Source organism: Oratosquilla oratoria, chromosome 23, assembly GCF_046742065.1.
Source record: "Oratosquilla oratoria isolate Oo_2021 chromosome 23, ASM4674206v1, whole genome shotgun sequence".
Classification (NCBI taxonomy): Eukaryota; Metazoa; Arthropoda; class Malacostraca; order Stomatopoda; family Squillidae; genus Oratosquilla; species Oratosquilla oratoria.
In genome coordinates, this window is record NC_134799.1 from 4,987,341 (window position 1) to 5,001,182 (window position 13,842).

At 45.9% G+C, this 13,842-nt stretch overlaps 1 protein-coding gene across 3 annotated transcripts in view; it reads right to left on the reverse strand.

Moving 5' to 3' along the window:
• Window positions 1–13,842, reverse strand: part of LOC143037907 (very long chain fatty acid elongase AAEL008004-like) — a 118,956-nt gene that overhangs the window by 56,208 nt on the left and 48,906 nt on the right. For all 3 annotated transcript variants that reach the window (XM_076206563.1, XM_076206564.1, XM_076206562.1), the window contains exon 2: window positions 4,606–4,683. The gene's annotated coding sequence lies outside the window, so the exon portion shown is untranslated. The remainder of the gene's footprint in view (window positions 1–4,605; window positions 4,684–13,842) is intronic.

The window sequence follows — 13,842 nt, forward strand, 5'->3', positions numbered from 1 at the left end:
GGCGCATGATGCTGAAGGATAGTCTCTCACTCGTTCTCATAACATGACCATTCCACCTCAAGTTTTTTTTTTTTTTTTTTCCTCTCCTCTATATCAGAGTGCGTTCACAAACCCTATCATTCGTCATTGTCCTACTACCCTCAAAGCACTGCTCTCAAGCATCTCGCTATCACTGCTTGCACATTTCTACCATCATGGGCAAACATGGTTATTCTAGAATAATCCGCCCATTTTCCAAGTAAACGAACGTACGAACAACAATAATAAAGTGTTTGTGCGCGTACAGACTATATTTCACACACACACACACCATATACGAGTATATACAGTATGCATACGTGTACATATCACATGTATTCTTAAATGTATACAATTGTCTGCACAGCAATACACCCATGCATGTACGCACTTGGCAAGTGCAGTAGGCATTCACGTGGAGTCGTCCATATTAGATTATTACTCAAGTACCACTTGGCTTTGCCCCCCAACCTGATGCTGCGACCCGGAGGCTTCCCCACGCCCAGGTGTCCCAGGACACGGGAAGCCCCGGAACCCAAGGTGGACCGGGGCAGAGACAACGACGCGACAGACCATCGGCTGCTGGCCGGCCTGGCGGGCCTACGTGCCTTCTCCCGCGGTAGTGGGAGTGGGAGGGAGAAAGATGGGTGGGGGAGAGGAGGAGGTATGGGAGAGAAAAGGAGGTATGTGAGAGAGGAGGGGGTATGGGAGGGAGAAGGGGGAATGGGAGGGGAGGAGGAAAATGAAGGGGATTAGGGGGAATGAAGGGGTGGGAGTAGGGGGAGAAGTGAAAGATGAAGGGGTGGGGAGGAAGAAGGGGGAGGAAGAACGGGGGAGGGAGAAGAGGAAGAACGGGGGGAGGAAGAAGAGGAAGAACGGGGGAGGGAGAAGAGGAAGAATGGGGGAGGGTAGAGAAGGGGAAGGGAGGAGCGGGGATCAGACGGTTTTAGTATGCTATGGGCACAGCCTCCACAATTACGCAAGTGTGGCGGTACCCCCACCCAACCCCCCAACCACCCCCTCCCTCCCTCCAGCCAGAGCCGGCACGCTGACCCTTTGAACTGCAACCGGCAAACCCCATTCAAACCAGCCAGCCAGGCTAGCCAACCCTGTGGCCTATGCATAACCCCTTCACTGCATTTCAGCTACTTGCACCGTTATTATGGCTACCACAAATCGATTTTAGTGGGCTACTGAAAAGAATGCAGATCATTTCAGCTCCTATCCTTCTGTTCTGCTGATTTTGTCTCTCGCAAGGATAGAAGATATGTTTATTTCTAATAAGGTACGATGATGTCAACATCTTGGACCAAGGTCTAAATATACAGGTCAGACCGTTTGAATTCTTCTGCGCAGCTTCTGACGTCATTTGGCTGAGTCCATTTTCTCTGTGAAACTGAAGAAAACTGTGAAACGCCAAGGAAGACAGGAACTATAATATTTTATATTATATATATATATATATATATATTATATATCATATATATTATATATTCATATATATAGACAGGAACTATAATATTTTATATATATTTATATATATATTTTATATAATATTTGTCAGAATATAACTAATTGCGTGGAGCGGTGCGAGCGAAGGCAACGTCTTTCCTATACGCTGCACCAGCTTCAACTGACAGCTATAGGACCCGCCAACCCCACTTTGAACAGCCAGGTGACGTTCACGGGCCCGCTGCGCCAACTCCCTCGAAATTCGGTCGGAAGTGGTTAGACCTTATATTCTTAGATCTTGTCTTGGACAAGGGTGACCAGTCAGTCGTCAACGCGGCCTGCCCGGTCTCGTTCTTAGACCTTTACTGTCTTTACTCTGGTCAAAGCCAAACGATTCCATTCAAATATATGGTACTCCTTTGGTAGATCACCTCATGTACTGTTGGGCACTCGTTTTATTCTGGTCAACGTCAGACGATTTAATTCAAATATGTGGTACTTCTCCAGGAGAGAGAGACGGGAATGTGGACTAAACAAGCATCGTCTTCATCTTCTCAGCTAACGTTGTCCCTTCCTACAACGATAATTCAGTTCCAAGACACCAGGACCAACAGATTCCTAGTAGCTCGGAAAGATCTCGATTTTACAATCCCATCTTTGATTTATCTCTTGAAAGTCTCAAGCAAATTAATATAACTTTGATAAAGTTCATAAAAGCTTATCACGGTCTTGCTACATTTTTCACCAAAGAGCCGCTGTAGTAAATCTATGCACACACACACTCACGCACACGCACACACACACACACACGCGCGCGCGCGCAGATTAGCAAGGACTGCAGTGAAGTAATGGAGGAACTAGTGGACACTCAGGGACCGGTGCTGGCACCAGCAATGTTCTTGATCTTACCATGGATGAAGGTAACAGACTATTTCATGATGATGATTCCAAGACCATGAGCCATATGAATGATGAGGATGACAAATATGGAACCAAAAATAGGAAATTGATTTACAATGATAAGAATATTGGAAATGGGTAAAAGAAAGAGGATTAATCACTCGATGCTGTAAGTTTCCTATTAGTCCCCCAATATGCTCCAATTTTTAGTAGTTGTTTGTAAAGCACCTTACCAAAGGCGTTCTCCAGACCCAAGTACACACAATCCACCCAGCCCCCTCTCGAACAACTGTAACATGTTCGATACACACGATCTGCCAGTTGTGAAATACAACTAAATTTCTACTAATGTGCACATTTTCAAGGTAACTCTCCTGTCTTTGACAATCGTCTCGCATAATTTAGTTATGTTGGTTAAGATCACTGGTCTGTAATTCAGTTTCTGAACTAGAACCACATTAACCCTCTTCCTTTCCCGAGTCACCATCCCCTCTTCTAATGAATTCTTGATCATGATGTGAATATCACCTTCCAGCTGTTCTCTACATTCCTTAATTATCCAGTCGAGATCTCGTCAAGCCCGGACCTTTCCTTAGATCTGAAATTTCTTTATTTATCCATTTTCTTCACTTTTATTTTTATATTGTAATTCAGTATTCCTCTCCTTATCCCCCTCCCTTACAAAATATTTTTCCTCGTTGTCTCAGCTCGTGTTCATATATCTTCATTGATTTCTCCTTCCACTTTTTGGTAAGATTTTCCTTCCCTCTGTGTGCGTGCATGCGTGCACGTGTGTGTGTGTTTCAGAATACGACTCCAATGTATTCAATAGACGACTACTGAAGAACAGTCAAAATCTCGCATCACTTTTATCTTCAGCTTCAAATCTAACCAACAGGTGTGTTTTAAAGGGCAACTGCTCGCTCCTATGGAAAAAGCAACCTGAAATATACATCATAAGCTGCGTACAAAATATATACTTATTATAACTGCGGCTTTCCACTATACCAGAATAGGTGTGTGTGTGTGTATGGGGGGGGAAGGCTCATCACTATACCCAGGAAGAAAAAGGATAGGGGCTTGGAACTATTATACTTGTGTGCGCGTGCGCTTGCGTGTGTCCCCCAGTGTGTGTGTGTGTGTGTGTGTGTGTGTGTGTGTGTGTGTGTGTGTGTTTGTGTGTGTGCGTCTGTCTCCACCCAAACTCAAAATCAAAAGATCACTTCTCGAAAAACTCTGAGGGAAAAAAAAAGGGAGCTATTACTTCGCCCTAGCCAAAGAAACTGGTAACGGAAACCAGTTTTTCAATTCCATCTCCTTGCCCAAGCGGGTCTCGCCTAAAAAACCTGCCGCGTACTTCTAATAAAAGGTCCATATAAAAACAATCAACAGAAAAAGTCTAATTCACAAAAACTCTTCCTTGTGCAGTATAATACTGACCTTATGTTGTCTCTCGTATGGTATCAAAATATTTGTATTAACGGTACATATCCAAGAAAAGAAAAAAATAAATTATCTACCACTTGCCTTCTTCCATATCACGTGGAGCTTTTTCTGTGATCGTCAACAGGATTAGTATTTACATTAGCGACATCTACCAAATAAATAATTAACTCGATTAACACCTTTCTAACCGGTTCGAGTCTGTTTCTAGATTTCGAAACGAAACCTCATCTAGCGCGGAACCCGTTCGGATACACAGACCTCATCCCGCCCTTGGGGTCAATTCGCGGTATCCAGGTAATTCCCTTCCCTTTCGAATCCACAGTTCGTAACCATTCATTTACACTGATTCCAGACGGATTGGATAAATCATTTCCCCTGAAGGGATGGACACTCGTGGCTACCGCGTGTTGACCTCGGAGTAGGTGTGGGCAGAGCACCCAGGAGACGTCTAGAAGGTTCTGCCAAGAGTAGTGTGACTGGTCACAAACGCCGACAGTCTTCCGTCCGAGTCGGTACGGGGAAGATCTCTGTTAAGAACCACTGAAGTACTGTCTGTGTTGGATTAGTGTGGAACTGTTCCTATCTCACCAGCTTATAGGATGAAGACGATGGAAACAGCCACCCGTTGTCAGCTCTTCTATGCGAAAACGTGGAGGAAATACAGCCGAAGATTATTGAGAAATCATGGGTCTTCGGAGACCCGCAACGGGAAGATCTCCCTCTGACGCCCGTCTTACAGGACCAGAAGAGACTTCGTTGGTGCCAACTTTCTAGAAACATGATACTTACGTGTGTGTGCGGGCAGCAAGTCAGCACCTAGGGCAGCGTTGAAAATGAGCCGGTGGTCGAAGCAGGTAAAGGAGGCGTCTGTAACAGAAAATCCAGTCTTAGAATAGCAGCCGATGGAGGACAAGGAGAACGTGTACAAAATCAAATATGCACTCTAGTGAATGCATGTTACACATGTGTGTGTGTGTGTGTGTGTGTGTGTGTGTGTGTGTGTGTGTGTGTGTGTGTGTGCGTGAATGTTGTGTGTGTGTGTGTGCGTGTGTGTGTGTGTGTGTGTGTGTGTGAAAGTCTGAATGACTGTGTGTGTGCACTTGTGTGTATGTGTGTATGTGTGTGTGTGTGTGTGTGTGTGTGTGTGTGTGTGTACGCGCGGTTGCGACATGATTATGCACTCATGCTCATGCAATCACGTTGCAAGTCCTCAGTCTCCATACATTAGACAGTGTATGAAGTACGTCAGGTACGGAAACAAGACATGATGCACACAATGTACCGGCTGCCTCATTTCTTCTCAGTGAAGAACAGGTGTGACACACACACACACACACACATACATACATACATACATACATACATACACACACACACACACACGTCTCGGTGGCGCGGTTGGTAGAGTCTCCCACTGTCACTATGGCGGTCCGGGTTCGAATCCTGCCCAGAGCTGAAAATAATTTCAGAATCGCTGCGCTTCGAGTCGTTACTCCAACTCTCATGGGCGGGGAGTTGGGTGTGTGTGTGTAAGGTCAGCATTACCCATAGATCGGTCATACAAGCTATGAGCTCTCTTCCGGGAGGGAATAGCTGTTGATCACGAGTCCAACACGTGATCCAAAAAGACTATGGTGAATACACACAGGGAGAGGAAGGTTGGGGAGGTGGCTGGTGGTGGGGGTGGGGTGTGGGGGACATGGGAAGAGCGGAGAGCAGAGATCGCCTTCCATAGTGTACGTTCCCCTTTATTCAAGCACGATTTTCCACTTCCTTCGCTACCCTCCCCTCCCTCTTCCGCACCTCTCGGCACCTCCCCCCCCCCAACCTTGTTCCAAATGTCTGCCACCAAGCAAATCTCTTCACTTCCATAACCGCCCCCTTTCCCCTATACTCAGTGACAAATACCTCCCAGCCTACTTCCGTACCGGAGAGCACTTTTAACTTATATCCCAGCTAACGGTGGATCATGTCATTCGTTTCCCTAGCGAGCCGATTCTATAGCGGAGGCAACACGGGTTAGCTATCTGTCATCTTTAAACCAAGATGTAGAAGCACCACTCTGCCCTGGCCGCCTTTTACATCCCCGCGTGTTAGTCTGTTCAATAATGTGCAGCAGAGTTCAAAACTCACCCTCGGGAGTATATAAGCTAACCTCCCCATGGACTGATTCGAGATTTAATATTTTAACTTGAGAACGAGACAGAAGACAATCGCTACTATCATCGCACGGGACAATATTAGTTTTTCTTTTATTTCAACGACAAAACATCAATTGCAATATCAACAAGTGCATCCCGCCAACTAGAGAACGAGTAAGCGAACATTCTAAGGATACATTCTAAATTAACATTCTAGCACTGCCGAGCTCGCTCTTCGTCATCTAGAATCAACGGTGAGGCAAACGTCACAGGAAGTGACATGAAAACAACGCGTCTAAACTAGAAAATCACTCACCCCTCCCCCTCACCGCCAACAATCTCTGCTGCACTTCCTCTTATCTTTTCCTCGCTTCCCCCTCCCCCTCCTCCTCCTCTGCTCCCGAGTGACTCATCCACTAACGTCGATTGGTCCTCAGCTAATCGGCATAACGTTCCAAGGACGACAACGTCGAGGCTGATGATAATTCCTCCTCCTCCCCCCTCCCCTGATGCGGCAGAACCGACGAGTTGGAACTGCGTCAGCAGGTGGGGCAAGAGAGATATAGAAACGAGTAAATAATGAATAAATAAACATAAAATAAATAATAAATGAAAGGAGTGTTAGCAGAGGAACGGGGTAAAACAAATTTAAATTCTAAATTAAATTGGGGGTATTGAGAGAATGAATGAAAAGAGGGGGAAAAAAAAGGAGAGGATCCAGAGAAGAAGATTCTTCCACCCCAGGAAGCTCTTAGATGCACCCAGAATATCACCTTTGCCTTGCGTGTTCGGACTGCCAGGCGAGTCCATGTCAGTCACCGGCAGTCACAGGGTTTGAACCCATCTATCATAACGCGGCGCCTGGCGATATCGCAGCTCACATGCCACAGGGCCATACAAAGAATGCAAAATGTTTGGACACTGGATAGCAACATGAAAACATGAACAGAAAGAGGTACAGGAGGAAGAGGATGATGATAAGGATAAGGAAGAGGGAGGGGAGGGGGAGAGGGAGATGAGGAGGGAAAGGGAGGAGAGAAAGAGGGAGAGAAGGGGGAGAGGAGGAAAAGGGAGAAGAGGAGAGAGGAAGAGGAAGGAATGAGAAAGGAAGAGAGAGAGTGACAGGAGGGAGGAGACGGGGAGAGAGGGGAAAGGGTAAGGGAGAGGAGAGGAGGTGGTAAAGGGAGAGGAAGAGGGAGGAGAGAAAGCGGAGGAGTGAGAGGAGGAAAAAGGATGGGACAAAGGAGTGTGTGTGTGGGGGAAGGGGTAGGGCGGAAGAGACCGTGAATGATAAAACTAACAGGAAGGACCCGGCATTTTTTTTCCACGCAAGTTTGAGCACACCCTGTGGTCAGAGATGAGAATACCGTTACTGTATTCCCCTACGAGTCGTTAAAGGCAACTAAATGGGGCGGAACAAGAAGACTGCACGCACACACACACACACACACACACACGTAGGGCTTAGACAAATAGTATGCTTTGAGCCTATCTCCCATTAAAAAGAAGGGGGATGGGGCATTTGTATATGCACGAATGTAAGTTTGACCTCAGACAGTTTAGCACATGTTGGAAAAAATATATATTCCCCCTAAAAAGGGATGGTCGAGGCAAAACACACTCTACAACCTATTCCATACTCATCAGAAAACCTATTCTTTCCCCCCATCCATCTTAGCACCTCGTGGATCGTCATCCCTCCCAGACACCACACAGCTTGGGTCACAGGGGATGCAGTGAGGCACAGCACCTCTATAGCGGAGCCATACAGCTAGTTTGCCCCTATGGCCTCACTTCATGGCGACCCCCATTATCTTCAGAAATATACGGAACTGACGTGAAGAACATCCATTTGGGCCGAGCAGTTTCTTCATCCATTGACAGCCACTGTCTATTCACCATATTTTGGACGCTCATTTCCTGTTTTCGTGTGTGAGTGTGAGTGTGAGTGTGAGTGTGAGTGTGAGTGTGTGTGTGTGTGCCTACATGTGCAGTTACACATGCTAAATGTTCACTGCCATCTTGAGATTTTTCCTATCACAACAATTTTTGTGCCTAGAAATGAAGTCAGGAAACTATATCTAATGAATCTATTGCAAAGAAAAAACACTTCTCTAAAAAAAAAAAAATCCAAATGTCACAAATTTACTTCCATACTCTGGGACGATTCATTTTTTTTTTTTTCATAGCTCGAACTGCTGCAACAGCAAGTGGAGACACTAACTAAGAGTGATTAGGCAATTACTCAAAATGCTAACTAGTAAACAGAAATGAATCTGCATCTGCACCTGTCAATTACATAATATTGACTTGCTCAAACATGCAGCGCACATGATAGCAACAGTACAGCGATCATGTTTATGCATTTACTCAAGCTAGTGCTTAGTCACTCTTCAGCCGAGAGATGAGCGGTGGTGGTGAAGTGGGCTATTAATCTCAGGGTGAACACCCTTCTCGTTTCGTTCGCAAATAATCACTTCATCAAGCAAGTCAAGCCGATTCTTTCCTCCCAAGTCTTTGTTCCGGCCGACAAGAGGCATTTATTTATTTATATATTATTATTATAATTTTTTTTTTTTTTTTTAAGTTTCGGGGAACCTTCCAGATGCCAGGTGTCCATACTCAACTCACCTGCTCCTTTCGGCCTATTGGTATTTATGTTCGGTCCTGGCTGGCTGACGCCAAGCGATTTTATTCAGCCGAAGGAAAAGAGTGAAGGAGATTTCAACCCTCTGACTACAATACATGTTGCCAAGTAAGACACTGTTACAATTGCAATTAATATTTTATAATGCTCACACTCCTCCCTTCACGGTTGATCAATTTGTCTTGAGTCATCACTTCCTATCACTTCCCAGAGCGTGTAAGGCTGCACCAGTGACTCCTTAAAAATTGACTCCTACCCTCCCCACGGTACAAACGAGTTTTACAGAATAATAACCATTCAAAAGCAAATCAAACGCATCAAAGTTCACGCAACCAAATTCTTCGAATTCCCTGGAAGAATACGAGTATCAGGTAAAATATGTATTCACTTGTGGTACACAATAGGGAGTCATAACCGGGAGTCCTGTGAAGGATCGACACGATCCGCTGCGTTGTGGACTCTCTCAAGCAATGGACAACCAAGATCAGAATCTTCAAGACGCTTGAAGAGAAGTCTCGAGGTCTGTGGTACCAAATTTCAAAGGATTACAAAGGCGGAGTATGCCGATAGGACCTTCGGGTCCATAACTGGGTCGGATGCGGAAAAAATCATGATGATAAATAAATAAATATAATATAAATAATAATAAATAAAATAAATAAAGGCCTTGGGAGTATGATGGGGTACTACTTGGTATCAAACCAGATTGTCCCATGATATGCAGCCAAAGCCGTTTACTAGCACAATTCGCGAATGACAGTTCCGGCTATGCTGGATGAGCATATGGCAAGTTTCCCTGGCGATGATGACCCCATCCATAGGGCGATTTCCTGAAGAAACTAACCTCGATGGAGAAGACGAAGGGGAAGTCAATAGAATTCATGACTGAAGCAAATCGACCGACCTTGCCCCGGGGTGTGCTGGGAACGAGAAGGCTGGCTGCATGGGGAGCAAGTTTGGGGGGGAAATTGTATGCTCTCCACGGATATCTCACGACAAACACGCCCCACAACCGCCGTTACATAAGGCTAAGTAATTTTCACAAGCTTCTGCGCAGGCTTAGGACGCCCACTTTTGCATGTGCAACAGTTACCATGCACAATATGTATGAACGCAAAACTAGGACACTATCCGACTAGACTACTGGATCGATTAAATACCAGGTCAGGTCACAGGAACTAACGGTTAGCCTGTGTACCGGTTTTGACCTGTGACACTTCCTTAAGAGAAGTGAACTCGAAATGTGGGGGATGGGCGAGTTCTGGCTAACGTCGTTGACCGGGGGGTGGGGGTGGGGGGGAGGTGTCGCCTCTGGTTCCTTCAGGATGTGACTATGCAGCCTCGTGTCAGTTTGTCCTCAAAGTGAACCTTCCATTTCGTTTAATTCCTGATTCATGTTTTCGTTCATGGAGAGAACAGCAAAGCCACTTTCTCAACCCCGGTGAGCAAAGACAGGGGTCCTCCTCCGCGAGAGAAGGTGGTAGCAGGGGGGGGTGGGGTAACGGCCGTTGGAAAGGTCGTGTGGGCGAGACTTCGTTGGCAATGTTCGGCTTTACGGCGAACGGAAAATACCGAAAAGTATCGTTCAAGCCGAAGTGGGCACCAGTTGCAACGCTTCCCATGCAACCCGGAGCCACCGACGCCGTGACTCGTGCCACTAGTATCATAGCCGTTTCTCTAGTTTTCGTCATCTAATTCGTCTTGGCTAATAAAAATAAAAATAAAATATCACCTACAGAATACAGTGAAATCCAATGAAACGCCCTAGGATAATGGATTTTTGAATTTTTCATTTCTTCTTTGATACAGGAAATGATGCTTGCATGGAACAATCTCGATGTTCACGTGCCCCCCTCACCTCGACGCGGGGGGGGGGGGCATACTAACGGTCAACAACGCTAACGTTCCGGTACATCACTTGGATCAAATTTAACATCGATAATATTAATCTATTTATTTACACGTAAATATTTTCTATGGGAGGAGCTACCAAGCTACCCAAGTTCTGCATAGCAAGTACAATTTCCCGCTAAGGCACTTCAACCATCTACAGTATTTTCCACACTAACGATTTTCTTCTGTCTAGCGCCTAAATTTTCATCTAACGTATGAGAACACAACACCCCCCCTTCCCCCGGGGTGCATTTTTGAGGACTGGGTTGGGTAAAGCTTTTGCAGAGCAATCTTGCATCTCCCTCCACCCATCCCCATCCCAGTGTTGTATACTGGGACAAGAACCGGCCTACTTTACCTTTGCAATCACGGAACTGAGATTTGAATGGGAATTCAGTGATCCCCATTCAAAACAGGCAAAATTTTGTCTTTCATTATCCACACTGGCAAATCCAGCCAACTCCATTCACCTGTGGAGCAAAGAGTCCTAACGTGATTGGAGAAACAGAGGGAGGGAGGGAGGGAGAGAGAGAGAGAGAGAGAAATTTTCCTTTCATTTTGGCTGTCGCCAGACTATTTTATTATTTTCCGTGACACTCCCTCCCTAGCGTTAGGTGTTGCATGTCCATTCGACCTTCCCCCCTACCCCCATCTCCCCCTCCTCCCTAATGACCCGTTCCCTTCCATCCTCCGTTTCACAAACGCCTTACCTTTCCTTACTTCTCCTACGCCCTCTTTCCCCAAACATTATCTCTCTTTCCCTCTTCCCCTCCCCCATTTTCCTTTCCCAGCCTCATTTTTCCTCCCTTCCCTCTCCCCTCTCTTATCTAACGTTATCTCCCCCTCTCTTCATTTCTCTGGTCCCCCTTCCTATCTCCCTTTTCCACCTTCGCCAGGCACATCCACGTTTCCGTCTTTCCAAATCCTTCCTCTCTATCCTCTGTAATTCCCCACGACCTGCTCGCCTGTCTTCTTCCTTTACCCCCACTCCCTCCCCTCCCCTCCCTCCAAGAGATCCGTCTTTGCCCGCGAAGAGCGAGAGACAGGGAAGACACGAGAGATTAGACAGCATGGACAGACCCAACATGCTCGCAGGAGACAATCTAATCCCCATTCCTTACATAACATGGGACTAGTCTATTTCAATAAAGCTCCCCTACCGTGTGAGACCACACACACAAACGCACGCACACACACACACACACTTCCTGCTAGCCAATTGTTGGAGTTAAGATTCCCCATCGCTCCTATTTTACTTTGAATCATACATTCACTCGTCCTCACCTACACGCACACACCGGGTGAGGTTGGACGTTTGGGGATGAAGTGTGCAAGAGAACAGAGGCAACATCACAGATAAGGACGCAGTCGCCACTTATGGAATTCCTAAGCTTCCACAACCATAAGCGCTGAATTTCCAGAAGGTGAGGTTGTTGATTTTTGAAGATTGACGTGCGGAGATGAATCTCTCCGAAGTGCATCTAGCCAGAGACCATCGCCGGGAAACGGCTTGCCACTGCCGACAGAGGTAGAACTAATTTTCGCGACAGTGAGGGCAACTGCACGGAAACACCATCCAATGCTGTGCACGGCGAACTCGGGAGTTCGAGAATTCAACTGGGGAAAGAAGATACAATACGAAGTACAATTCACTTTCGCTTCCACGTTTTTTCTCTGCAATCAACAGCGTCACGAACAATTGCTTTCCTGCTGCCTCACCACACGCACGCACGCACACAAAGACGAGAAACAAAAAACGGCGACAACAGTCTGGGAAATAGGAACTAAAACGACAGAAGAAAAAACTGTTGCCAAAAAAGTCGATCCAAGCAAACATGTAATCAGCATGAGATGGATACAAGTATTTTTTTGGGAGACGGGGAATCCATTCATATACAAATTAGAAGAAAACATTAAACGACTAGTAACGTATCCATTGCACTTAGCAAAAAGAAATTAGAAAACGAGGAAACCACGTTTGCCATTATGAACCATTTCACTCTCATCTTAGGTCCTCATGGATGACGGGTCATCCCTGTATCTCGCCCACTGCCTGGGGCAGAATGAATGCAGCAAGAGAGCACATCCACAGCAGGGCTGCTTCACTTAATCTTTGACCCTCCTCTTGTCCCCTCATGCAGAAAAATGGGAGACGGAGAAATCCCTTCGTGCTGCGTCAAAATATTCAGACAATATCACTCCCTAACGCTCCCATCCCCCACCCACTTTTCTTTGAATCACAGTATCATCTATACACAGCCATTTTCCACTCATCCTATCTCCCGCCCTCTCGATTCCCTGCTCAACAGACACCTCTCTCTTCCTCAACTCCCCTTTCCATTCATCCATCTCAACCTCGGTCGTCACTCCATGTTTACTCCATCTACCTCTACCCTCCACACCTCTTTTACTAATCTTTCTTCACTCATTTCCACGTACCCAAACCATCCCAATGCTCTTTCATCAACCCTATCTCCTATCTCCTCCACCCCCGCTCTCCTCCTCACCTCCTCGTTTCTCATTCTATCCAACCTTGAAACTTCTACTATATTTCTTAAACATTTCAAGTCGAACACATTTAGACTTTACCTCTCTGCCTCTCAAAATCCTGTGTTTCTGTCCCATACAGTGCTGTCGGTACAATCACCCCTTCATATAATCTCCTCTTAGCATCCATTCCCAAATACATACTTCTCGTTACAATTTTTAATCCCTCAAGGCATTTACTTGCTTCTCTCAATCTACAATTCACCTCCACCTCCACTCCTCCCTTTCCAGTCACATGCGACCTAAGTACACTTCCTCCAGCCTCTCCTCTTTAAGGCTTACTTCCAACTCAGTTTTATCCTCTCCCCTTGTTCATCTCATCACCTATTTACCTTGAACTTTCTCCTATTGCATACCTTCCCAAACTCCGTCACTAACTCCCTTAACCCCTCCTCTGACCCTGCCACAAGCGCAGTGTCATCAGCAAACAACAACTGGCTTATCTCCCACTTTTCTCCATTTTCTTTAACAATCTCCAATCTCCTGCCCATTACCCTTGCATTTACCTTCCGCTCCCTATCCATGTGCACATTGAACAGCCATGGCGATAAGACATCTCTGACGCAGTACCACCTTTACTTCAAACCACTCGCTCTCGCCATTTCTAATTCTAACACAGGCTCTACTATTTTCGTAAAAAATCTTGACTGTCCTTAACAGCTTTCCCCCGATCCTATATATATGCAAAACATCCAACAGTCCCTTTCTGTCTACCCTGTCATAAGCATTTTCCAAATCCATAAAGGTCCAACAAAAATCCTTACCTTTCCTTTTAACTAAAGCTTTCTCACGTATATT